This window comes from Leopardus geoffroyi, chromosome B3 (genome assembly GCF_018350155.1).
Source record: "Leopardus geoffroyi isolate Oge1 chromosome B3, O.geoffroyi_Oge1_pat1.0, whole genome shotgun sequence".
NCBI classification, from domain to species: Eukaryota; Metazoa; Chordata; class Mammalia; order Carnivora; family Felidae; genus Leopardus; species Leopardus geoffroyi.
The window spans coordinates 1262064-1287412 of NC_059337.1; the positions used below are offsets into that span (position 1 = coordinate 1262064).

Genomic DNA, 25349 nt, shown 5'->3' on the forward strand with positions numbered 1-25349 from the left:
CCCCCTACTTCCCTGCCTCGCTGGACCCAGCCTCACAGTCTCCAGCGTGAACAGGTGCTTGGACAGGCCCGGGCCACACGACGGAGGGCGCCCCGGCTCCCAGGACGCAGGACAGCAAACGTCTAGCAGTTTTGGCCTCTGTAGTAGGAAGGAGGTACCCTGCCCCACTAAGACACGGCACGAGATGCCAGGCAGAAAAAGGACAAGGGTGTCCAGTGTGTGGACTAAACCAGAAATTAGGGCAGCGGCAGGAAAACAGGAGGAACGAGGAAACACGTCACCGCGCGTTAGCGGGCACTGATGAGACGAGACCCGAGGGACGATTCGGGCTTCTGAGGCCGGCTCATTTGGGCCCATTAAGTGCCTTCGTATAAGCAGATCCTTTTTTAAAAAACCAACAAACTGTACGTAATTCTGTACAAATAGATTTCCACCTCAATGAGTCCGTGTTAAGTAAACTCTGGTGAAGAAAAATCGGGCCATTTAAACTGCCGTGTCGTGACCGGACCTCAGCATCCCACTGAGCGTGCAGAAGCCATGGTGGGGGCACCGGGTCACCGTTCCAAAGGCGACGCCCTCGTCCCGTGTCGTATGCGGCACCCCTCCTGGCTGTGTGCCTGGACACAGAGCCCTGTTCCTTCTCTGATTATCGTCAAGATGCAGCTCAGCCGTGAAGTTAAAAACACCCAACGTCTCCATCAGCGGAGAAGTGAGCATTTGTGCCCATCTCCCTCCAGCGCGCCTAGGTCAGGGCCATGAGTCACATACGGGACGTTCACACTGGCTGCTGGAGTCCCGCTCGCCCTCACCCAGCCGCAGCGTCAGGGCCGTGCGCACACTCAGGCTGATTCCTGCTGGCGGGACTCGGGGGCCAGGTCCCTTCCGCCACCCAGCCGTGAGACTCACAGAGTGTGGCAGTGACATACGCAGTGTGGAGCCCACACTAACAGGAGTGACGCAAGGGCAGAGAACAGTGAGGACACGGTGCAAACCGGTGCCGTCCCGGTCCCCGGAAACGGCCCACGATGGGGAGACACCTGGAGTGTTAAGACGGCCCCGTCCGATGGCCACACGTTCATTTACAATTTTCCAGCAGCCGCATTTTGTTAAAAAGGTAACAACAACAACAACAACACAAGGGTGCCTGGCGGCTCAGTCAGTTGAGTGTCCGACTCTTGATTTCCGCTCAGGTCATGATCTCACAGTCATGGGATCGAGCCCCACGTCAGGCTCTGGGCTGACAGCCCAGAGCCTGCTTAGGATTCCCTCTCTCGCTTTCTCTCTCTCTCTCTCTCTGCACCTCCCCTGCACACATGCTCTCTCTAAAAGCGAAAAAACAAAAAAAAGACAGAAAAGGAGAAGAGAAGCAGGTGAAACAGGAAACAAGTACTGATACGCATTTCATTTAACACGATGAACCCGAATATCACCATGTCGGCGTGCGACCCACAGAGAGCGCACGAGGATGCTTCACGCCCTGTCCCTCCCCGGAGCCGAGTCCCAGGGCCTAGGCGGGAAGAGTGCCAGGGGGGCGGCTCCTTCACTTCTGCATCTGGAAAGTTCCTTCTCGGATTAACCAATGAGTTCTCAAACCATGGCTAAGAGCTGGCAGAATGGGAAAAATCGATCAAATATTCACAAATTTCAGGTTGGGCACGTGGAGGAGTCTCACTGTTTTGTAAGATGTCTCCAGCACAGACACATGCGGTCCCCTCTCAAAAGACACGTGCGGCTCCCCCTCCAAAGCCACGTGCGGCCCCCCCCCCAAACACATGTGTGGTCCCCCCTCCAAAGCCACGTGTGGGCCCCTCTCCAAAGACACGTGCGGCCCACTCTCCAAACACATGTGCGGTCCCCCCTCCAAAGCCACGTGCGGTCCCCCCTCCAAAGACACGTGCGGCCCCCCCTCCAAAGACACGTGCGGCCCCCTCTCCAAAGACACGTGCAGCCCCCCCTCCAAACAAATGTGCGGCCCCCCCTCCAAAGCCACGTGCGGTCCCCCCTCCAAAGACACGTGCGGCCCCCCCTCCAAACAAATGTGTGGTCCCCCCTCCAAAGACACGTGCGGCCCCCCCTCCAAAGACACGTGCGGCCCCCCCCTCCAAAGACACGTGCAGTCCCCCTCCAAAGACACGTGCGGCCCCCTCTCCAAAGACACGTGCGGCCCCCCCCTCCAAAGACACATGGGGCCCCTCTCCAAAGACACGTGCGGCCCACTCTCCAAAGACACGTGCGGCCCACTCTCCAAAGACACGTGCGGCCCCCCCCTCCAAAGCCACGTGCGGTCCCCCCTCCAAAGACACGTGCGGTCCCCCCTCCAAAGACACGTGGGGCCCCCTCTCCAAAGACACGTGCGGCCCCCCCTCCAAAGCCACGTGCGGTCCCCCCTCCAAAGCCACGTGCGGTCCCCCCTCCAAAGACACGTGCGGTCTCCCCTCCAAAGCCACGTGCGGTCCCCCCTCCAAAGACACGTGCGGTCCCCCCTCCAAAGACACGTGGGGCCCCCCCTCCAAAGCCACGTGCGGTCCCCCCTCCAAAGCCACGTGCGGTCCCCCCTCCAAAGACACGTGCGGTCCCCCCTCCAAAGACACGTGCGGTCCCCCCTCCAAAGACACGTGCGGCCCCTCTCCAAAGACACGTGCGGCCCACTCTCCAAAGACACGTGCGGCCCCCCCCCTCCAAACACATGTGCGGTCCCCCCTCCAAAGACACGTGCGGTCTCCCCTCCAAAGCCACGTGTGGTCCCTCCTCCAAAGACACGTGCGGTCCCCCCTCCAAAGACACGTGGGGCCCCCTCTCCAAAGACACGTGCGGCCCACTCTCCAAAGACACGTGCGGTCCCCCCTCCAAAGACACATGGGGCCCCCTCTCCAAAGACATGTGCGGTCCCCTCTCCAAAGACACATGGGGCCCCCTCTCCAAAGACATGTGCGGTCCCCTCTCCAAAGACACGTGCAGCCCACTCTCCAAACACACGTGCGGTCCCCCCTCCAAAGATACGTGCGGCCCCCCCCTCCAAACACACGTGCGGCCCCCCCTCCAAAGCCACGTGCGGTCCGCTCTCTGGAATTTTAGGGAACAGTGGCTCCATAACTGGTCTTTGAGTGCCAACCGCGGACCAGGCACCAACCAAGCTGGCCTCCAGAAGGCCCATCCACACGCCCTCACAGCTCGTGCCCCTCGGCACAGGAGTGGCCTGTGCAGGGCACCTGGCAAGGCTGTGTGCAGGCCACACCACACGTGGCCCCGTGGCTGGAGCACTGCCCGTGAGGCCGGGGCCACATGGAAAGGGGAACGAGTGCGGGACTGAGAGAGCTCGGTAACTCCCCCTCTTCCAGCCGGGAGACCCACGGAACTCGGCTGGGGATCAGCATGCCAGCCTGATGGCGGCGGGCTCTCCTTCCCCGTGAGTTAGATGCCCTCCTAGCCACAGGTGTCCACGGCTGGACGCCTTCCGGTGGACTTGTGACACAGAGGAGGCCACGGCAGCAATTCCGGTAGCCGGCCAGGAGCACCCCTTCCAGGCCGGGGAATCCAGCCCTGTGAGTCACCTCCCCCCCCCGCAGGTCCCCAACCCTCCACAACGCGAGGTTCCCAGGGGACAGGCTGGCCCCTCTTACACGCGTCACGCTCTGCCCTCTGGGCTCAGCACGGAAGCCTGCGGTCAAGCAGGCGTGCGAAGGCCCCTGTGCAGAGGCACAGGCCTGCCCCCCTCCCTGCGGACACCAACCTCTCCTTGGGGACCAGGGATGGGCTGTTCACCTTCCGCCCCTCGAAAGACCCTGAGGTGGCCCCACACGACACATTAACCAAAGGCCACTGTGACCTGCAGGCCAGAAGGCACACGCTGTTCCCGCTGTGATGCTGAATTACACGGAGCCACACGGTGCAGAAGGGGCCCTGGAGGCGACGAGAGAATGGCTCCAGGAGCTACAAAGCCTGTCACCTACACGGAGCCCCGGACCCCTTCCCATCTCACTCCCCAGGAAAGCCCGACGCACAAAAACAGTCCCCTTCTCTCATACCCGAGTGTCGGTGCGAATCCTGACAACTGTTTCTCTCCCCAGTCCGTCCATCTGGCCATCGGAGGGTGGGCACGGAGGGGCGTCCGTCGGCAGCTGGCAGTCCCTGCGGTCTCTCTCTCCCAGCCCCACACCCTAGAGCCCACATGCGGGCGGGACACGGAACACAATCGCCAGCCCTCGGCCGCCGTCACCCCCCCGACTCTGGAGCAGGCAGCCCGGGAACGTTAGGCTTGCAGAAAGCTGCACTCGGGGGTCCCCGTACCCACATTCCTGCGTGAGCAAGCCCTCTAGTAGAGACTCAGGGGCGTCTCAGGGCCACAGAGGAATCATGGGAGGGAAGAGAAACCCTTCCGTCTCGATCCCGCCGGGCTGCCCGCCATGTGCAAGGCTTGTCTGCAGTTCCCACCCGTGAGCGTTCGCTGGGGGATTCAGGGGATGAAATCGGCCTCGCGGGTGCACTGGTGCTCCCGGGTCCTCCTCCCCGACCGGGTACGGTGCTCCCGGGTCCTCCTCCCCAGCCAGGCACACAGCCAACAGTCCCTCGGAACCCCGAGGATAGGCCACGCCTTCTGCCACGTGCTCGCCTTTCGGCTTTGACTCTCCCCTGCCCTGCTCCAGCTTCTCCGCTCCGACGGGAGGGGGAACGTTCCTGCCGGACGCCAGTCCCTTAAGCAGTCCCTCCCCATCGGAGAGGGAACCACAACACGCACTTACCTGCCAACCCCCAGCGCTCAGCACAGCGAGCCCGTGAACACTGGGGTTCAGTGAGCGCACTTGAGCCCAAGGCCCCATCACCCGCCTCCCCCGCAGTCCAGGAGGAAGGACTGACCGCCCTCCCCGCGTGGGACGCCGAAGGTCCCAAGGAGCGGAGCCGCTTCTTCAGGGGCCCTTCCCTCAGACGAGCCTCCCGCCCAGAGAGGGGCCCCCCTCGGCCGGCACGCTCAGGGGGTCCTCGGCCCCCCCGGCTCGCCCCAAGATGGGCACGAGGCAGAGCCTTGCTTGGGCAGCTGCCCGGCCCACAGGCCCATCCGTGCAGCCCGTGCGGCCAGCATCCACCGAACCCACGGCTCGCCTACAAACACCAGTCGGGACACGCGGTCCCGGGCCACACACCCCAGGCAGCGTCACGAACACTTCCGCCGGCTGTGCCCGTCAGGCCTTGCCAGGCAGGATTCTGGCCACTGTCCTTGGGGCCGCGTAGAACGTTCCCCAGTCAGCCCAGCGTGCGCTGGAGACTGAGGGCGACACCTGTCCACTCCCCTCTCTGTTCCACGTTGCGAGAAGTAGACACGGGAATCTCGGGGAACCGAAGTACCTGCCTCAGTGCTGGCGGGGTCGGCGCGGTCGGGCAGGACAGGAACGTCCCACATGGGCCCGCAGGAGAGCGTTCCCCCCACCCGGCTGCGCAGGACCACTGGTAACTGCGGGCTGCCTCGTCCCGCCCCGCCCCACCCTGCCCTGTGGGGGCCACCCCCGCCCCACCTGCACCCTACCTTCTAGGGGCCACCCCCCCCACCTCCACCCTGCCCTGCCCGCCCCCCCCCCCGTGGGGGTGCCACACCCACCCTACCTCCACCCTGCCCTGCATGACGGGGTGGGGAAGGGGGCACACCAGCCCCACCCCCGCCCTGCCCTGTGGGGGCCACCCCCTCCCCACCCCCACCCTGCCCTATGGGGGCCACACCCGTCCCGGGTGCCTTATCACGCGTGGGAGGCAGAGAGAAGGCAGGAGGTCACAAGGCTCCAGGACAGACGGAGACGCAGAACACGGGTCCTAGCCAGGGGACGGCCACCTCTGTCCCCAAGTGCTGAGCAAACAAAGAGTGAGAGACGGGCAGAAACCGCGTCCCAGGGCTCAGGGGCTCTGGCAGTGACACGGGGAGAGGAGAGGGACCATTCTACCTACAGAAACCCACGAAGACTAGCTCGGATACAACTGTTCGGCCAGTAGGTGCGAGAAAGTCGGCCCAGAAGCGCTCTCCGGACCCAGAGGACAGAACCGACTTGTCGCGGCCACACGACACAGCTGACCTGAGAGCCCAGACCCTTCTGTGCCCCGGCCTGCACCTGAACCCTGGGAGCACGGCTTATGCTCAAGCTCACGGTGACCGAGGGCTCACCATGCGCCCGCACGTGGCATCACACCCCATCGACACGTGGATCCTGCGAGGTGGGCACTGTTTCATGACCGTACGATGGGCACAGAAACCTGGGCAGGGAAAGGCACACAACCGGCGAGCCAATGAAGTCGGCTCCAAACGCAGATCGTCTGGCCCCTGGGCGTGCACACTAGGCGTACGGCCGACAGTCCTGCTCCCGAATCTGGACCCACTCCCCACCCCTGCCTCGTGGGAGACCCCCGCCCGCGTGCGGCACGACCTGGTAGGACTGCCTGGGACTCTCTCCCACCTGCCCGGGGCACCGTCCGCCTCATCTCCTGCATCCGCAAAGACACCCCCAGACAGTTTCTTGGCCCCGAGGCAGAGTGGTGAGCAAGACGTTGTCCCTGTCCCCCGGAGTTCACAGCTCTCTCAGGAACACCAGCACGGAATCGGGTCCTACGAGACGGCACGGTGTGTGCGGAAGCAGGGGCGGGCACAAGACGCCGTGAGGGCGTAGAGAGAACGTGATTAACTCCGGCATCAGGCAGAGCCCCGGCCGGACGCACAGGACACACCGGGACCGGGTCATCTGAAGACGGACTGATAAAGGGACTGTCCCCAGAGGCGCAGGCGGGGGTCAGCCATGACACCTGGGACTTGCTGCAGCCAGACGCGGTCACCCTCCCTGTGTCCGTCGGGTAGCCTCTAGACGCGCCTCCCCAGCCCAGATCCCAGTCCCCACGCGTGATCTCCAGGAAAGAACTGTTTCTGTGGACGGCTCACCGGGTTCCCATCAACGTCCACGGACAGGAGCACAATGGCAAGTTGTTAAAAATTGCTCTTGGCTGGGGACACCTGGGTGGCTCAGTCAGTTGAGTGTCCGACTTCGGCTCAGGTCGTGATCTCACGGTCTGTGAGTTCGAGCCCCGCATCGGGCTCTGTGCTGACGGCTCGGAGCCTGGAGCCCGCTTCGGATTCTGTGTCTCCCTCTCTCTCTGCCCCTCCTCTGCTCGCGCTCTGTCTCTCTGTCCCTCAAAAATAAATAAACATTAAAAAATTAAAAAAAAACTAAAATTGCTCTTGGCTGCTGGCTGTTTTGCTGAGTACAATCTCAGCTTGTCCTGAGCTACTTGGAGCTTCACCTCTCGTGTGGGTGACATGTTTCCATAAATCACACAATCCACAGGCAGCTTGGTGGACGCAGAAGACAGAGGACGGGTCTGTGGACACTGGCTTCGGAAACGCAGAGAAAGTGCTGGATCCGGTCCGAGAGGTGAGAGCTGGACGAGGGGGCGGGGAGGGGAGAAGAGGCAGGTCCTCAGCTGGGGGGGAGAGGAAGCAGCTTCGAGGACCCCGGCAGCTATGTGCATGGACCGAGGGTTACAAAGCTGTGGTCCAGGGAGGATTGCAATGCCAACCTGAAGGGGTGTGCATCGAAGCACTTTGCTGGGCTTAATTCTGGAAAGGCAGAGCCCCCAACTGGCATGAGACCCCGCCCCCCACACTCTCAGGTGAGGACACCTCGCCACTCTGGCCAAGTTGGGGCCCGACAAGAAAACAGGCTCGCCTGGGTCTGGCTCAGAGACTGTGTTGATGTTTCGAGAGACCTGTTTCCAGCACAGAGCGGGAAAGGCAGCCACACCGGTGACAGCAGCCGGGGTTCTGGTCTTGGTCTTTCCCTGCAGACAGCAGAAAGGGGGTCATCAAACGCCCAATGAAAGGGGGTCATCAGACGTCCAATGAAAGGGGGTCATCAGACGCCCAATGAAAGGGGGTCATCTGACGCCCAATGAAAGGGGGTCATCAGACGCCCAATGAAAGGGGGTCATCAGACGCCCAATGAAAGGGGGTCATCAGGCACCCAATGAAAGGGGGTCATCAGACGCCCAATGGTGACCAAGCCAATGGGCGAAGGACGTCTCAGGAGGATCCCGGGGGAGAAGGTGGGCCTGGCCCATGGGTTCTTCACCCCGAGCCCTTGGCACTCACGCATCCAGATGCCCGTGCGAAGGCTCTGGGGAATGTGGGGACCTGCCCCTGGCTGGATGGGCATTTGGGACCAGATGCCGACATCCCCTTGCTCCTTGCCACGGGTAATTGCCAAATTAGGGTCCCGGCCAGAGTCTTGAAGGGAAAGCCAAATATAAGCGTTTGAAGCTGCACGTGTTTATGTTTAATTAAACCAAGTAGCCGAGTAGATGAGTCATTGGAAAGGTAGTTCTGTTAAGCCGATGCTTTGGTTATTCAGCCAGAATTTAATGAGCGCCCGTCTGAAATGACGTCGCTGAGAATGCCGGCCAATCACGTTTGCTGAGAGTAAACAGAATTTCCAATATGCCGCACTTAGAAATTAGCATAGTGCCTGGAGAGTAATTAAGCGTCATTCTTCAGAACCAAAGTGTCCCACACAGTGCGAAACACATCTGCAGACACCATCGTCTAGACGGCCTTTTAAACAAGGGAAGTCCTAGTTTGCCAGGGGGGTGGGTGACGGCGCTGGGGGGCCTACCATGTTGGTTTTGTTCTTTGTGGACTTGCCTGGAAGCCCCGAGGTGGCGGTTTTCAGTTTCGCTAGTTTGTTTTCCACTAGGAATAGAAAGTTCTTTCACGTTGACCAGAGAGGTCGATATTCCCTCTTTAATATCTTCATCCGTCTTACTGCAAAGTCGGTGTTTGCTTGTATCCCTGGTTTCCTCACATCCAAACCCTAAAATCCCAGCCAGTCAAGACCCCTGGTGTCGTTCACTTGTGAGCAGACACACACACACACACACACACACACACACACCAAGGCTTGGAGCTCTAAGCCCCGTGTACTATGGGACTTCCAGCAGCATTCCTGGCCTCTACCCACCAGACACCAGAGCCCCTTCTCGAGCTCTGGCATTCCCACATGTCTGCAGACATCGACGGTGCTCCCCGGGGGCGCCACTGCCATTGACCACCTCTGGTGCAGACAAAGTCCGCACGGGAGCCCTGCCTCTTTTTCAGGGTGAATGTGGAGTCAAGGGCCTGACTCATCTGAAGGGCTTGCAAACGTCCGCTCTGTCCCCGGAAACGGCCCCGGCAAAGACATGGAACAGACTACAGAAACGGTACAAGGAACGGCCAAACCAGCGGCAAGCCTCCCTGGGTCACCCCGTCGTGACTGATGTGTCCGGGAGAAGTGCAGCCCCGTCCAGAAGCGTCCAACAGGAGCCAGACGTGAAGTGGCTCCAGTAACGAAGATTCGTACAGCATAAAGGGTCACAGGTTGTTGTCAAAGGGAGAAGACAAGATACCCAAGGGTCCGGGAGGCTGGCTGATGGTGACGCGGATCCCTGTCTGACTCCCAAACTCTTTTTTAGTTTTTTTTTTAGAGAGAGAGGGTGGGGAGGGGCAGAGAGAGAGGGAGACAGAGAATCCGAAGCAGGCTCCAGGCTCCATGCTGTCAGCACAGAGCCCGACGCGGGGCTCGAACTCACGAACCGTGAGATCATGACCTGAGCCGAGATCAAGAGGCAGACGCTCAACCTACTGAGCCGCCCAGATGCCCCCAAACGTTTTTGAAGCTGCGGATGAGGTTCTTCAGAGACAGGTCCTGGTTGGGCAGAAACCGTGGCAAGATTTTGTCCAGACGGAGCGCCAGCCACTATGTTCTCTGAAGGAGGGGTGGAGACAGAAGGAGGGGTGGAGAGCAGGGGCCACGCTGCTGCAGCGGAAGCCCCCCCCCCCCCAGGGGAGACCCAGCGGGAAGGGCACCTGTTCACAGCCTGCTCTGGACCAAGAACTTCACCAGCACATGAACCCCATCTTAGGGTCACCTTGTCTCAAGATTTAGGCAAGCCTGATGCAAACCCTCTCTTTCCGGCCCTGAGAGGGATCATGGTGTCTGTGGATCCTGGCGGCTGTGGGTTCTCAGGGCCACCTCTGCTCCAGGACCCCGGCCCTCTGCTCTCTCAGCCTCACTGACACCTCTCTCCACTCACTTCCTCCCCAAAACAGAACCAGTCCCAGGGAGCCAAGCCGCCCGGACGCAAGGATCAGGACACTCTCAGGACCTCCTAAACACCCAACTCCTGAAATCTCAGCTCTGGGTCTCCCCAGCTTTGAACGCACACCTGCCCCTTCATCCATCCTTGGTCCCTTCCCAGCAGCCAGTGACAGGCCTCCCCTGAGGGTGGCCCTGCATGCGACCCTCAGATAAAGACGCCTCCCCGCAGAGGAGTCACAGGGGCAGCTTTCAAGTCACAGCTTAGGAACTTTACAAACTTACTTAACGGGATTTGGTGCCACCGACAGCCACCCTTATTTCTGAAAGGAGGGAAGACACGGGGAAGGAGAGACAAGGGGCCTTTACCTTTGCACCTTGTCTTAACGGTGTCATTGAGAAATAATCCACACACCATACAATTCACCAATTTAAATTGTACAATTCAGTTAGTATATTCAGAGTTGTGCAACCAACAGCACAGGAAATTTCAAAACATTTTAACGCCTCTGCAAATACCCACGATACCCCAGCCCCAGCCTCCCGAGCTGCTGCCACACCTTCTGTGTCTGCAGAGGTCCCCGCCTGAGGACTTCTTATAAACGGGATCATACAACAGTCAGCCTTATGTGTCTGGATTCTCTCACTCAGGGTAAGGTTTTAGGGCTCATCCACGTTGGAGCGTGTATCAACGCTCCCTCGTACTACCGAATAACGTTCTACTGTACAGACAGATTACGTTGTGTTTGCCCGTTCCCCAATTGATTCGGATCGGGACTGCTTCTACACCGTGGCTGTTTACACACTACACGTGGTCTACGTACATTCACGTTACAGCGTTTGTGCGGGTCTGTCCTGTCTCCTACCTGCGGGTCAAGTAACGACTCTATAGTTAACGTTCTGAGCTGTGTTTCTATCCCTGTCGGCAGTGAATGGGGGTGCCAATTTCGGCACATCCTCGCCAACACTTGTAATTACCTGAGTGTTCTACTTTGGAAGCACTAATGGCTGTGAAATAGTCACTCATTGTGGTCTTGACTTTGATTTCTCTAATAGTCAGCGAGGGAACACCTGTGCTCACTGGCCATTTACACATCTTATTTGGAGAAAAGTCTCTTCAGATCCTTTGCCCTTTTTTGTCTTTACGTTACGCGGGCCTAAGAGTTCCGAAAACCAGTCCTGTCACGCCTGACTGGCAAATATTTTCCTCCATCCTTCACTCTCTTGATAGTGCCCTCCGGAGCACTAAAAATCTCTGCGAGTCCAAAATACCCGTATTTTCTTTGGTCACATTTGCTTCTGGCTTCGTCTCTGTAAAACCATTTCCCGATCCAACATCAGGAAGATTTATTCCTATGTTTTCTTCTAAGAGTTTTATAATTAAAGTGCTTACGTCTATTCCTTTCGAGTTAATTTTTGCCTGGGCTTTGAGGCAGGGGTCCAACCTCATTCTTCAGTGTGAGGCTGTCCAGCTGTCCCCGCGGCATTTGTCGAAAAGACTCTCCTTCCCCCATTGAGTTGTCTTAGCATCCTTGTCACATCTCAGTTGACCATAAACGTGAGGCTTTATTTCTGGAATGTCGACTATATCCCATTAATTTGTATACTTACCCTTGTGTTAGCATCACACTCTTTTGATTTGTGTCATTTTGTAGTAAGTTTGAGCCTGGGAAGTGTGAGTTCTTCGATAAATTCTCTGTGCCTATTTTGGGTTCTTTGCATTTCTATCTGGATTTTAGGACCAGCTTGTCCTAGTCCCAAACGGCAGCCGGAATTTGGTAAGGACTGTCCTGTCGTACGTCCTATGCGCCGTGGTGTCACTTCTTTTGGTCTGAATGACAGGACTTTGATTTGTGGACACGTTGATCAAAGTGGACGCTACCGATCAGGAGACGTGGTGAGCTCTCTGCCCCCGTGATGTCGGCAGGCGCCCTGGAGTCTACAAAGTGTCCCTAACAGCCACCTGTCCTCCCCTGTGTCACCCCGTGAGCCCACGGGCCACAGCTGAGGGGCAGGAGGCCTGAGAGAGGAGACAAAAAGTCCTCCCCGACCCCCTTCGAACGCTTTTCCAAACCAGAAAGGCTCTCCCGTTATCCTAATTAGTGTTCTCAAGGCAGGAGGGAACATAAATCAGCCTTTCCACTAAACGGTGTCACTTTGAATTTTTTTTTTTTTCAACGTTTATTTATTTTTGGGACAGAGAGAGACAGAGCATGAACGGGGGAGGGGCAGAGAGAGAGGGAGACACAGAATCGGAAACAGGCTCCAGGCTCTGAGCCATCAGCCCAGAGCCTGACGCGGGGCTCGAACTCACGGACCGCGAGATCGTGACCTGGCTGAAGTCGGACGCTTAACCGACTGCGCCACCCAGGCGCCCCAAACGGTGTCACTTTGAATTCATGCCCGTCACACACACGCACACACACTCACTCACACACACTGTCACACTCACACACACCCATACCCGTCACACACGCACACACTCAGCCTCCAATTCGCCCTGCTAAGACTACGCTTGCACAGAAGCTGGATGACGTGTGGAGAAGTCTCCTCCCGGACTCAGGAACAGGCCTGGCCGGCACGGACGCTCGCTGTGGGACTGCCGACCACAGAAGTGACGACGAACGAGGGATACGTATTTACACAGCATGGTGATCGGGTTTGCATATGCAAATCAGGCTGCCATCCCCAGCCTCTTTCCTGGCAAAAACATGATAGGGGATGCCTTAGTCTGAGCAAACTTAAATACTCACCTAGACCTCAGCCGTCTTTCGGTGGCTTAATAGCCGGTATATCGAATTGCGCCAGGCAGAAACCCACTCTCACACGTGCGTCCTAACAGAGGGCTGACTCTGCTTTCAGTAAATGCACCGTTGACTCGTAAAGAACGTGACGTGGAGGCTGGGGCGCTATGAGCAAGCACGCGGGGTTGAAATCCGAGCTGGGCCACGGAAGACGCACCCTTTGGAGATTACCCTCGGGGACCACACCTAGGCTTTCCGTATTCTGCACACAGTAATCAGGTGAAATTGGTAACACGTTGCTGACCTTGAGGACGGTCATCTCCGCGGGGTCACGTGTGGTTCTGGAGCACAGAGAACCTGCAAGCAGGACAGAAAGTAAATGCAGTACGTCAATTTGTACAAATGGCGCTTTGTAAGCTGTTACATGGTTTTTAAAGTGTTAGTTGTTACTATCACTACGTTCCTACAGTGACAGCTATTATTACCAGAGCAGAAGTCAGGGGGCCTTGAGTTTACTCTCGGGTCCCCGGTACAGCTGTTTCTGAAGCTTTGGGGCATCCTTGGCCAAATACAACAGAAAGTGACCCTTTCCGTCCTGGTACCTGATGGGCAGAGCAGGACTTCCAAGCCTCAAGGAAGGGATGAGAGGGGCTCTCTCCGTTCTTTGCTTTTTTAAAATTTTTTTTTAATGTTTATTTTTGAGAGAGAGAGAGAGAGAGAGAGAGAGAGCGCGCGCACAAGCAGGGGAGGGGCAGAGGGAGAGGAAGACACAGAATCTGAAGCAGGCTCCGGGCTCCCAGCTGTCAGCACAGAGCCGGATGCAGGGCTCGAACCCACGAACTATGAGATCATGACCTGAGCCGAAGTCGGACGCTTAACCGACTGAGCCACCCAGGCGCCCCTCTTTTAGCTTTTTTAAGTCTTGGTCTCTTCATCTGTAAAATGGAAACCTGACAAGGTTCTGGTGAGGGTCCAATGGGACAATGGGTGGGAGAACCCTTTGAACCAAATGTACCGTGCCCACGGAGACCCTCCGGGCCCCCCGCAGTGGGAGCCGAGGGGCACCTCAGGGCCAGCAGCAGCCAAAATCACAGGAAGCAGTGCTTTTGACAGAGAGCAGACTGCCTGGGAGGAGAGCTAGCGAACAAGGTGAAGGGAACCCTAGACCCAAACATGTGCATATCTGCGGTCACCAACAGCCCTTTCCAGGAGGAACAAGGCCACCTTTTCATTCTGAGGCAGACAGAGAGGAGACCGTGGCACACTGACCACCACGACGCGCCTCACGGATCTCCAACTACAGAGAGAGTAATTCCCTGACAACTCCAGCTGCCTCTGAAATCCAGCCTCACGTCTGTGCCAAGGAGCAACTCCCTCCGGTGATGGGGTCCAGCAGGGCCACTGAGGCAGGCCAGGTCCCGGAGGACGCAGAGCTCCCCGAAGGCCGGCTTCCTCTCCGGGACCCGCCGTGGCTCTGCCAGGCCTTCCTTAGCCTGGATGGCCGCCGGGGAGGCTCCTACCTGCCTCTCCCGCCCAGGGCCCCTCTCGCAGGGCAGACATCTCATCTCAGAGACCAGAGACGCCACAGGGTCTGCTCCCCAGACACATGCAGTGTGGACTGAGGTCCCTGACCTGACAACCAAAATATTCTGTAGCTCTGTTTCCATTAGCCTACAGAGGGATGGGCTGACGAGAGGCGACAGGGAGGAAAGGATAAGCAGGGGCGAAGAAAGGCTGTTTTCAATGGGAAGGGAGATCTATTTTGAGAAGAAAGGAGACCTTTACAAAAACGCGGTTGAGAGCTGTCCCGGGATGGCATCGGCTGCCTTAGGAAGCAGGAGCTCCTGTCCCTGGAGGTGTCAGGTCACAGGACCGCGGCTACCTTGCTGGCATTTGGCCACGTGACACGCGTGGCTGCTGAACCCGGTGGTCTGTAGGGTCTGAGGGCCACAAGTCATTCAATTCCACGCACAGGCCAGCCTGCACACTCCCGGCACCTTAGCACTGGGACATCTCCGTGTCCCGGCCTCAGCGCCCAGTTTGATTCTTCCACGGAAAAGACCCGTGTCCGTCAAGCTTACCTCCTGCTCTAGACCTTGAAGAAGCCCCGTGGCTCCAGTCCCGCCATCCCCAGGGGCGCTCTCGGTGGGACGGGACACCAGCCACCCGGACGGGAGCCACTGTGCTGCTGAAGGACGCGCCAGGGCAGCGCGGAGGCTCCAGGCACACACGGCCCTGGGGAGGCCACAAAAGGCCGGCCTCCCTGCCACCCCCAGGACTCCAGCGGGCCCGTTGGCTTACCGGCATGCGCTGGAGGGGGCACGGCGGGCATGTCTGCAGTGGAACCAGGCTTTAGAGAGGAGGGGTCGGGCTCCCCCCTGCCACCTCCAGGGCCTTTTTCTGGGCCCCCTGCCCTTCTAGGAGGGGCCACGTCCACTCCTTCTCCAGTTGCCCGCCACGCCGTCCCGCCACGCCGTGACCCAGCCTCCAGCCTCCGTCACTGCAAGACCTCGACCTCCAGGACCTCCACTCACCAGACCCAAAGGGCACGTTCCCCGTCCTCGACACGCCAGCCTTTCCGGAGCACCCGCCAGCACTGGCCCCGCGATCTGTCCCCTGCTTCACTTTCTCTCAAGCTGTCCTTTGTTGGCAGTCCCTTCCACAAATACTCCTTCCTTCCACCAGCGCGGGCCAGGCACCGGTCTAGGCGCCGGGAATACGGCGGTGACCAGTTCCCATCCTTATGGACGCTACACGCTAATGGGAAAGACGCACAACAAACACCTACACACACAGATGTCAGATTGCAACCGTAACAACCCATTCATCGGCGGGGGACACTGTACAGGGAGAGGGGACACTACACGGTGGGGGGGGATCTAGTAGCAGGGACGCTGACTCGGTCGGGGAAGCCAGGAAAACCTTCCCTGAGGAGGTGACGTCTGTTGAGAGCTGGGGGACAGACGAGGGCTAACTAGACGAACAGCAGCAGGAACAACATCCGAGGCAGAGGGAAGAGCTCACAGAAAGGCCACCTGGTGGGAGGGAGCACGGTGGGCACGTCTCAACGGTGGGCATGTCTGAACAGCGGGAGGGAGCACGGTGGGCAAGTCTGAATGGCAGGAGGGAGCACAGTGGGCATGTCTGAACCGCGGGAGGGAGCACGGTGGGCACGTCTCAATGGTGGGCATGTCTGAACGGCAGGAGGGAGCAGCACGGTGGGCACGTCTCAACGGTGGGCACGTCTGAACAGCGGGAGGGAGCACGGTGGGCAAGTCTGAATGGCAGGAGGGAGCACGGTGGGCACGTCTGAATGGTGGGAGGAGCACGGTGGGCTCGTCTCAACGGTGGGCACGTCTCAACGGTGGGCATGTCTGAACAGCGGGAGGGAGCACGGTGGGCAAGTCTGAATGGCAGGAGGGAGCACAGTGGGCATGTCTGAACCGCGGGAGGGAGCACAGTGGGCACGTCTCAATGGTGGGCATGTCTGAACGGCAGGAGGGAGCAGCACGGTGGGCACGTCTCAACGGTGGGCACGTCTGAACAGCGGGAGGGAGCATGGTGGGCAAGTCTGAATGGCAGGAGGGAGCACGGTGGGCACGTCTGAATGGTGGGAGGAGCACGGTGGGCTCGTCTCAACGGTGGACACGTCTCAACAGCAGGAGGGAGCACGGTGGGCACGTCTGAACGGCAGGAGGGAGCACGGTGGGCAGTCTGACAGGTATCTTTGTAACACTTCGCAGAGTCTGCAGCCAGGATGTGGGTGCAGGAGACTTACTGAGGGGAAAGTCTCAGGAGCAGGGGCTGGAGGAAGCAGAGAAGAAGCTAAGCCAGGACGGGGATCACACCAGGCCTGGTGCCCCGGGAGGCAAGGCCTCCTGAACGTGTGCAGGCCCGGGCATGGCTGTGGGCTGCACAGGGGAGGTGGGAGGGGACACACAACCTGCAGGGAAGTAGCCGCTGCTGACCGAAGGCGGTGCTGCAGAGACGGGGCAGCGCGCACACACAGCGGCTGGAGTCGGAGCCCTGGCCCGCGGGGGCGTCTGGGCAAGGCCCCCCAGGATCCCCCGCGGGCGCCATGTGGCTGGACTCCTGAGCAAGCTCTCCCGAATCCCCGGCCCGCCGAGCCCTTTCCCCTCTCCTGCCCAAGGTCCTCCCTCCTGCAAAACCTCGAGCGCCTCTCTGGCCCATTCATAAAACGTGGCTGTTCTCCCACCTCGGCTCCCAGGGAGAGCTCATTTCAGGATACAGCCCGGCCCAGCACACGCGCGGCCCCAGCGGCCTGGAGCACCAGCCTCCAACAAGAGGACGGCAGGAGGGGTCACGTTCACGGCCTGACAGTTGCTGCCGAGAGCACGGAAGGCCGGCGTCCGAGGAAGGCTGGCTGCCCAGTGAGATACGAGTTAGGAGCCCATGTGTGGGTAGACAGACGTCAGAGCTGAAGTGAACGGAAGGCCCAGGGACGGGGCGCTGAGCGAGGCTGAGACAGGGGCGGGCATGGAGGGGCATACATCCTCACAAGGCCGGGGGCTCCGAGCTGGGTGCTGGGGACTGGATGCTGCGGGCTGCGGGCTGCGGGCTGGGACCTGGGGGCTGGATGCTGGGGGCTAGGTGCTAGGACCTGGGTGCTGGGGGCTGCGGGCTGGGTGCTGGGGGCTAGGTGCTAGGGCCTGGGTGCTGGGGGCTGGGACCTGGGGGCTGCAGGCTGGGGGCTGCAGGCTGGGTGCTAGGGCCTGGGAGCTGTGGGCTTGGTGCTGGGGGCTAGGACCTGGGGGCTGGGTGCTGGGACCTGGGGGCTCAGTGCTGGGGGCTGAAGATCCCTCCTCCCTCAAGGGGGACAAGTGGAAGGTTTTCTTCTCCCTTTTCGGCTTTTCGTAGTAATTTCCACTGAGCTAACACTCATACTCTGTGTAACAGGCTAAACACAAACTCAGCAGAGAACTCAGCAGGTGTAAGAGGAAGCCAGAAGAGGGGGAAAAAAAACCAAGCATGTTAGGATTTCCAGCTTTTAAAGACATCGCCCCACGTATAGACACGTGGCACAGACAAACATGAACAGCCCGCTCCTGGGACCCCAGGCTCTAAAGCCAAGAGCAGTGACCCCTGCCCTGCACTCGCGCCTGCTGTGACATCCACGAGCCTGGTCCACGTGACTGCACCCACAGCGAGACCAACACAGCAGCCCCCCAGCCGACGCCCACGTTGAGCAGTGCGTGCGTCGTTCAAATAGCGCCCGGATTCACACGTGCCTGTCTAATCCCTTCCACACGGTCTACGGCATCCAACTCACAGACGAGGGCACGGAGCCGCGGACGGGGCAGCGAGCGGGCGGAGACGTTCACAACAACACCCGGTCGCAAGCTCAGATCCTCCTTCTGAGCACAGAGACGTTCACAACGGAAACAGCAGATCCTACGTTTCCCAGTGAAGCTTGCTGCTTCCCAACACGCCCCCTAAAGACACAGCCGTCCCCAGAACCGAATCGAGAGCTGGACACTTAACCGACTGAGCCCCCCAGGCGCCCCCACTGAAACAGACTTTAAAAAAATGCTCTCCTCTCCTGGAGCGAAGGACACATCCGGCGTCCGGAAGGCCGGGGCGGCGTCTTGGTAGCCCTTTGAGAGGAGGATGGGGAACACACCTAATTTCTCCTGGCTTATAAACCATCTCCCTTGGCCTCACGGTTTCCACTGATGTCTTGAACTTGCAACCAGAAGAGTCCCAACTAAGAGATTTTTTGATGGAAAAAAAAAAAACAAAAACCAAACCAAGTTTCTTAAGGAACTCAGAAGTCCAAAGTTCTAGAGACAGGGCAGCACAGGACGTCCTAGAGCCCTATCCTGCTGGCTGAGCCCCTTCGGGGGTGCTGATGTTCAGCTCGCGCCCTCCCAGTAACACTCCGGGCACAATCACTGTCATTCAGCACCCACCTTGCGCTGAGTCCGTGTGAGAGCCGGACTCATCAGACTCTGACGACTCCAGAAATTAAGACGTCCCGGGCAGAATGACCTCAACGTCCATTCTTCCTGCACACCGCACAATTTAGAGTTGACTTCCCTGTGATTCCTCCGTGGCAGGAACGGCGCTAACTCACGGAGATGAAGCCACGCAGGGCTGTCCCTGTGTGGACGTGGCATCCGGGAAGCTCTGTGCTTCCGGAGGGGAAACGGTGAAGACCGAACACCCACCTAAGCCCCCAGGCTCCAGCCTCCTCGTCCTGGGGCTCCGTGATAGCCCCACGGAGCCCACGGCCCTCCTCCTGGATTCTGGCCCATGCGCACCTGCTCAGCACAACAGCTGAGCACAGGGACTGTCACGAGCCACGGCGTGACGCCTGCCACCGTATTACAATTCCGCCGGACTCTCAGAGCTTCGTCCGAGGGGACCAGCAGCCAAACACTGGAGTGGTTGTATCACGACACACGAGACAGAAAGGGGCCTATCAGTTCTACTATGCACTTTTCAACCTCTGTCAAAAAGAAAACTCGACCTTCCCATTTTGAGAAGCCCGTCATTACCCCAGGGTCCCCAGCGCTCACTCGATGGCTGGGGGGCGTGCCCTTTCCGAGCAGACAAGGCCTCGTTCCATGCTGGTTTGGGTGTCTGAACAGTTTAGCAGCAGGAGGCTGGGCCAGACAACCTGAGGAAGCCTCCAGGTCCTCTGAGCTCGCGTGTGCGAACGTGTCCCGCTGTTTGGTTTTCATCGAGAACCGCGGTCACTGCTAACAGGTGTGCACGTTCCTGCCCGTGGGGTCTAAGTGTGCACACAATGGCATTCGTGGGTCTGCAGGAGTCTCTGGGGACTTGTGTGTGGGCATCTACGCCTGACCGTCTGACCTCTAAGGGCCAGTGGTGTTGGGTGTGGGTTCACCCTTCACAGCCTGGGCCTCGCACACAGCCGGTCTCCACACAGTCACCCACAGCCTCGGGGGCCCAGTGACAGAAAGAATAGATCCCTGAGCAGCAGGTGGGGGGGGGGGGGGCTACAGCTGACCAGCTGTTCAGCATTGGGCAAATCACTTTACCTCTCTGATGTGTCTCCACGTCCCCCTCTGTAAAATGAACACAAAAGTTCCTAATTCCTAGGGGCACCTGGGTGGCTCAGTCAGTTAAGCGTCCGACTTCAGCTCAGGTCATGATCTCACAGTCTGAGTTCGAGCCCCACTAGGCTCTGTGCTGACAGCTCGGAGCCTGGAACCTGCTTCGGATTGTGTCTCCCTCTCTCTCTCTCTCTGCCCCTCCCTTGCTTGTGTTCTCTCTCTCTCTCTCTCAAAAAAAATTAAACATTAAAAAAATAGTAGTGAGGGTGTCTGGGTGGCTCAGTTGATTAAACATCTGACTTTGGCTCAGGTCATGATGTTATGGTTCGTGGGTTCGAGCCCCGCGTCGGGCTCTGTGCCGACGGCTCGGAGCCTGGAGCCTGCTTCGCATTCTGTGTCTCCCTCTCTCTCTGCCCCTCCCCCACTTGCTCTCTCTCAAAAATAAGTAAAACATTTTTAAAAAGTATCGAATTCTTTTTTTTTATAATTTTTTAATGTTTACTTAATCAACATGGCTAATAAGTCAATAAGTCAAGTGGCTTATTTGGGGGCCGAGGGGGAGCGGGGAGGAAAGGGCACATCACCAAATGACCCAGTGCTGTGGGGACAGAGCTTAACCCCACGGGGCCACCCTCCCCGGGCTTGAGCCCACCGCGTGGGCAGATGCTGGGGGTCACAGACCAACTCAGGCGCTTGCGGGCGACAAGCTGCCGGCCAGAAGCCGCGCGTAGGGACCGGGTGGCATCTGCTTCCGTCCCAGGCAAAGCGGCAAAGCTGGTTTCACGACAAAGACCCGCCTTCTGGGCGGGAAGTGCACACAGGGCCTTCTGGGGGAAGCGAGCCAGAAAGCGACCTTGGTCAGGCCTACGAGCATCTGCCCCAGCCTTTCACGGAGTCGCAGAAACACCTACTTCTGAGCACCGGCTCTGTGCAGACCCGTGCCGAGTGCTGCAGACGCGGCCACGAGCAAGACAGACCCCACTCTGCCCTCCAGGAGGCCTCGTGGGGATGCCCAACCTGAACCATCGCAAAGACAGGCACGTGGTTACCTGCGGTGGGAAATGAGCACACGCGATCTGTGTGGAAGTCGGGGCGGGGGGGGGGGGGGGACGACATCTGAGATCCGACCAGAAGGCTGAGTAGGGGACGGAAACTCCAAGCAGACGGCCTAGCATGTGCAAGGGCCCTGAGGCAGTGAGAGCTTGGCACTGGGTGCTGGGAAGCGAATTTGTGGCCTGCTGCCAAGGAGCACGACCGGAAATGGCGGCTGGAGATGTGGGAGGGTTACACCAGGCGGCATGAGGAAGACCGTAGACCAGTGACAGCACGGGACAGCCCTGCAGGTGAAAGGCAAAGCAGGAGAGACGCTGCGGCTTTCCACCCCGTTCCATCACCGGCCTCGCGTCCAGCCTGACCATAAAGTGGAGGCGCTGATGAGCGTGGGAATCGGGGTGCGCGTGGGGCTGCTGGCGCCCCCTCTGTGCTGCCCGAGCAGCCCCGGCCACCCTCTGTGGGTCCGCACGGTGGCCTGGCCCCTTCTTCCCTGGGGGGACCCGGGAGCCCGTGGAGCCCGCCCCCACACCGCCACCACAGAGCACGGGGACCACGGCCATCGTCACCAGCCACCTTCCCCGTCTGTGCCGGAAAACGTGCCTCCTGCAGCGGAACGAGCCTGCCGGGCCCCCACCCCCCTGCACCTATCTCAGAGTCGGCGGAGGCCCCTGCACCCCGCCCCCCTGCCCCTTCCTGACCACACACACTCCGCTCCGTGGCCTGGGACGCGGGTCCTCTCTCTGCCCCCACTCGGCACCCATGCGTCCTCCTGGCCGCGGCCAGGGCGCCTCAGCAAGTCTGCTCGGAATCCCTTCGCCCCTCCCGTCCTGCTTCTTCAGGGCATCCCAGCAGCGAAGTTCACACCTGTCCGTGGATGGTGTGTCCCATCTCCAGTGTGTCTGCCTGCGGGACCAGAATTCCCAGGCGGTGGGGCCCGGGACCCCCAGCTTAGTGCTGGCCCTGGGGCACGAGATGCCGGGACCCTCAGGGACACGAGTCTGTTAAGAGGGGTTTGAGATAACAGTGCAGGAGGGGCGGAGGGAGGGAGACCAGATGCTCGGGCTGGCTGTCCACCCTCCCTCCGGCCCCTCCGCCGCATGCCTTCCTCCCCAGCCAGGACACGCGGCAGGCTGGTGGCCTCGGGGCCCATCTGGCTGCAGGCCGCTCGCTCTGCCCAGGGCTCTCAGGAGGCACCTGGCACATCTCGGTGTGGGAATAATACCCAGCCCTGCGTCCAAGCCTGCTCTCTCCTCCCCTGCCCTGGAGGGGAGCCCCACCACATTCCAGCCCCATCTGCTTCCGCACAGCCTGCCAGGCTCCCCCTGGCCTGGCTGAGAGGGTCCCTGGGCCACCACGGGACCAGTACCCACGGCGGGTGGGCAGACACATGGTCTGGGGTCGGGGACCCAGTCCCAGCTGCAGAATCGCATGGAGGGCGTGGGGGTGGGATGGACGTCCCCACGGAAGGCCGGAGTGTGGAAGGGGCCAGCTCTGGGGTGAAAATGGCCTGAATTCACAACGGTCACATAGCACATCCTGCTAGCACGGGATGCGTCCTGAATTCGGGGGACAAAAGTGAGGGAAGAATCAGGCTGGACGAGGTGGGGAGTCCGGCTCGGCATCCCAAAGGCCAGCCTGGCCGAGCACAGGGGTGCTGGACTTCGAGTGTGGGCGGGGTGTCTGCTGGGGAGGCACGGCTCAGGGACCACCAGGGAAAGTGAAGCAGGGAAGAGAATGACTCACAGGTCTGGAGGAAGCACCCCGCCTGGAGGGGCCCCGCGGGGAGTCAGGACGGGGTGCGGACCGGGCAGGAGCAGCCTGACCCGGGCACACGCCCTGATGACGGTCCACGGACAGGGTGCTTCTGGGACTCCCGGCAGGCGCATGGCTGGCTGGCTTGCACCCAAAAGAGCAGGGTTTGGCTGCGCCCTGAGGGGTTTTCTCTAAGGGGCCACACAAGGGGAGGGAGCTGGGGGGCAGGAGAGGCTGTGCCCCACCAGGAGTGCGGGGGGAAACCACCTCAGGAACCCACGCCCACTTGGGACCCTGTGGGCTATTAGAGTGCACACCTGTGGGATCAGCTGGTGCGAGGTCAAGGCCCCCGGGCCGTTATTAGCGTGTGCACCTGTTGGGACCTGTGGGAGGGTGGGGGGGACGTGCGAGGTCAAGGCCCCGCGGGCTGCTCGGCCACACGGAATGGATGCCAGGGCAGACTCCTACGGAGTGATTTAAAGTCTCAACAGGGGGCTAATGGTGCGACCTCATGTACCAACTGGAGTGAGGGTCTCAGGCCCGAATGGGCCCAGACAAGGAGAGAGGCCACGACGGCAAATCCCGGGACGGGAGGCCAGTCGGTTGGAGCAGGACCAGGGCCGCCCGCCGTCCGCCCTGAAGCATGCTTGCTGGGCGGTGCCCAGCCCCGTGCGGCAGCTGCCGCGGACCCGGGTGCCGAGAGCAAGGCTCCCGGGCTCAACCCACACCGGCCGTGTGACTTCCAGCAGGTCACCGGACTTCTCTGAGCCCCTCACCTGTGACACGGGGACTGTAAGGTGCCTCGCGTGGCTGGCGGGGGGGGGGGGGTGTCTGAGGAGCTGACCACGGGCCGGCCCCGCCCCCAGGACTCCCAGCCTCGAGGGACACTCGCGGGATGAGCCGCTGGCCTCCCGGCCGAGTGTCTCATCACAAAGTCCGGCAGCCTCAGGAACGCTCCACACGCGAACCACTGGGAAATGCACATCAAAACCACCAGCGACGCCACCCGGCAGCCAGCGGGGCGGCCGCCGTCCCAAAGCGGCAAACAACACGCACTGCCGGGCCGTGGCGGAACCGGAAGCCGTGGCCGCTGTGGGCGGGAACGTACAACGGTGGCTGCGGAACGCGCTGTGGCGGTTCCGGCTCCAGCGGCGGCGGAAAGGACCGTGTGGCCAACGCACGGGCGTGTCGCTGAGCCTCGGAGACGGGGAGACGCTGCACCTGGGGCAGCACCGAGGACCCCTGAGCAAAGGAAGTCCGCGTCAGGGACCGCGGCGTGTGGCCCCGCGAATGTGATGGACCTGGCCTCGTCAAGGTCACGGCAAGGATGGTTGTCGCGGGAGCCCAGAGTGGGGGTCGGAGCTCCAGTCCAGCAAGACGAGTGAGCTCTGGGGCGCCTGGGTGACTCAGTCGGTTCAGCACTTCGGCTCAGGTCGTGATCTCGCGGTTGGTGAGTTCGAGCCCCGCATTGGGTTCTGTGCCGACAGCTCGGAGCCTGGAGCCTGCTTCGGATTCTGTGTCTTCCTCTCTCTCTGACCCTCCCCTGCTCACACTCTGTCTCTCTCCCAAAAATAAATAAAGATTTAAAACAAAAAAAAAAAAAAAGAAAGAAAAGAAATATATATTGGAGGGGCGCCTGGGGGCTCAGTCAGTTGAGCGTCTGACTTTGGCTCAGGTCATGATCTCAAGGTCTGTGAGTTCGAGCCCTGCATTGGGTTCTGTGCCGACAGCTTGGAGCCTGGAGCTGCTTCGGATTCTGTGTCTTCCTCTCTCTCTGACCCTCCCCTGCTCACACTCTGTCTCTCTCCCAAAAATAAATAAAGATTTAAAACAAAAAAAAAAAAAGAAAAATATATATTGGAGGGGCGCCTGGGGGTTCAGTCAGTTGAGCGTCTGACTTTGGCTTAGGTCATGATCTCAAGGTCTGTGAGTTCGAGTCCTGCATTGGGTTCTGTGCCGACAGCTTGGAGCCTGGAGCTGCTTCGGATTCTGGGTCTCCCTCTCTCTCTGCCCCTCCCCTGTTCATGCTCTCTCTCTCTCTGTCTCAAAAATAAATAAATGTTTAAAAAAAAAAAGAAAAGACAAGCCGCACTCTGCAGGTGGCTGGGGCAGACAGTCACACAGCGACGTGCTCACACAGCAGCCGCTGCACCCCTACACCTACCAGTGGTTAGGATGCTGCTTTATGTCGTCCGTGAATCAACACGTAAAGTGTTAAAGGCTGACAACGCGGTATCAGAAGCTTGAGACTGGGTGCCAGGAGGCCTCGGTCCAGGGCAGGGAAGGGACGGCGGGTCCTCCTGGAGGGAGCGCTGAACAGGGACCGCCGACAACGCCCGACGGGCAACGGGGTCGGCCCGGGGGAAGGTCACAGAGGGCGAGGCAGAGGGCACTGCCAGTCCGGACAGCAAGTTGTGACAAGCTCACTAGGGGCGCTCTGGGCTCGGTCAGCAGTGCGCACCTTCCCGGCGGGCTCTCATTTCATAGACGCCCCCCCCCAACATAGGCGGCCTCGATCTGCCCTCTTCCTCTCAAAATCTTGATCCCTTTGCACCCCAATAGGATCTGAGTCCCAAGAGGCTTCTCTGCTGTTTCTTTCGGGCAGCCCAGCAAATCCTCAGGACAGCGGGGCTGCAGGTGCCTGGCTAAGGTCCTGGGGTCTC

The 25349-nt window shown here is 59.9% G+C and overlaps 1 long non-coding RNA gene across 1 annotated transcript in view; it reads right to left on the reverse strand.

Moving 5' to 3' along the window:
- Positions 1 to 13199, reverse strand: part of LOC123584424 — a 30224-nt gene extending 17025 nt beyond the window's left edge. The window contains exon 1 of the long non-coding RNA XR_006705411.1: positions 12851 to 13199. This is a non-coding gene — a long non-coding RNA (uncharacterized LOC123584424). The remainder of the gene's footprint in view (positions 1 to 12850) is intronic.
- Positions 13200 to 25349: the final 12150 nt, after the last annotated feature.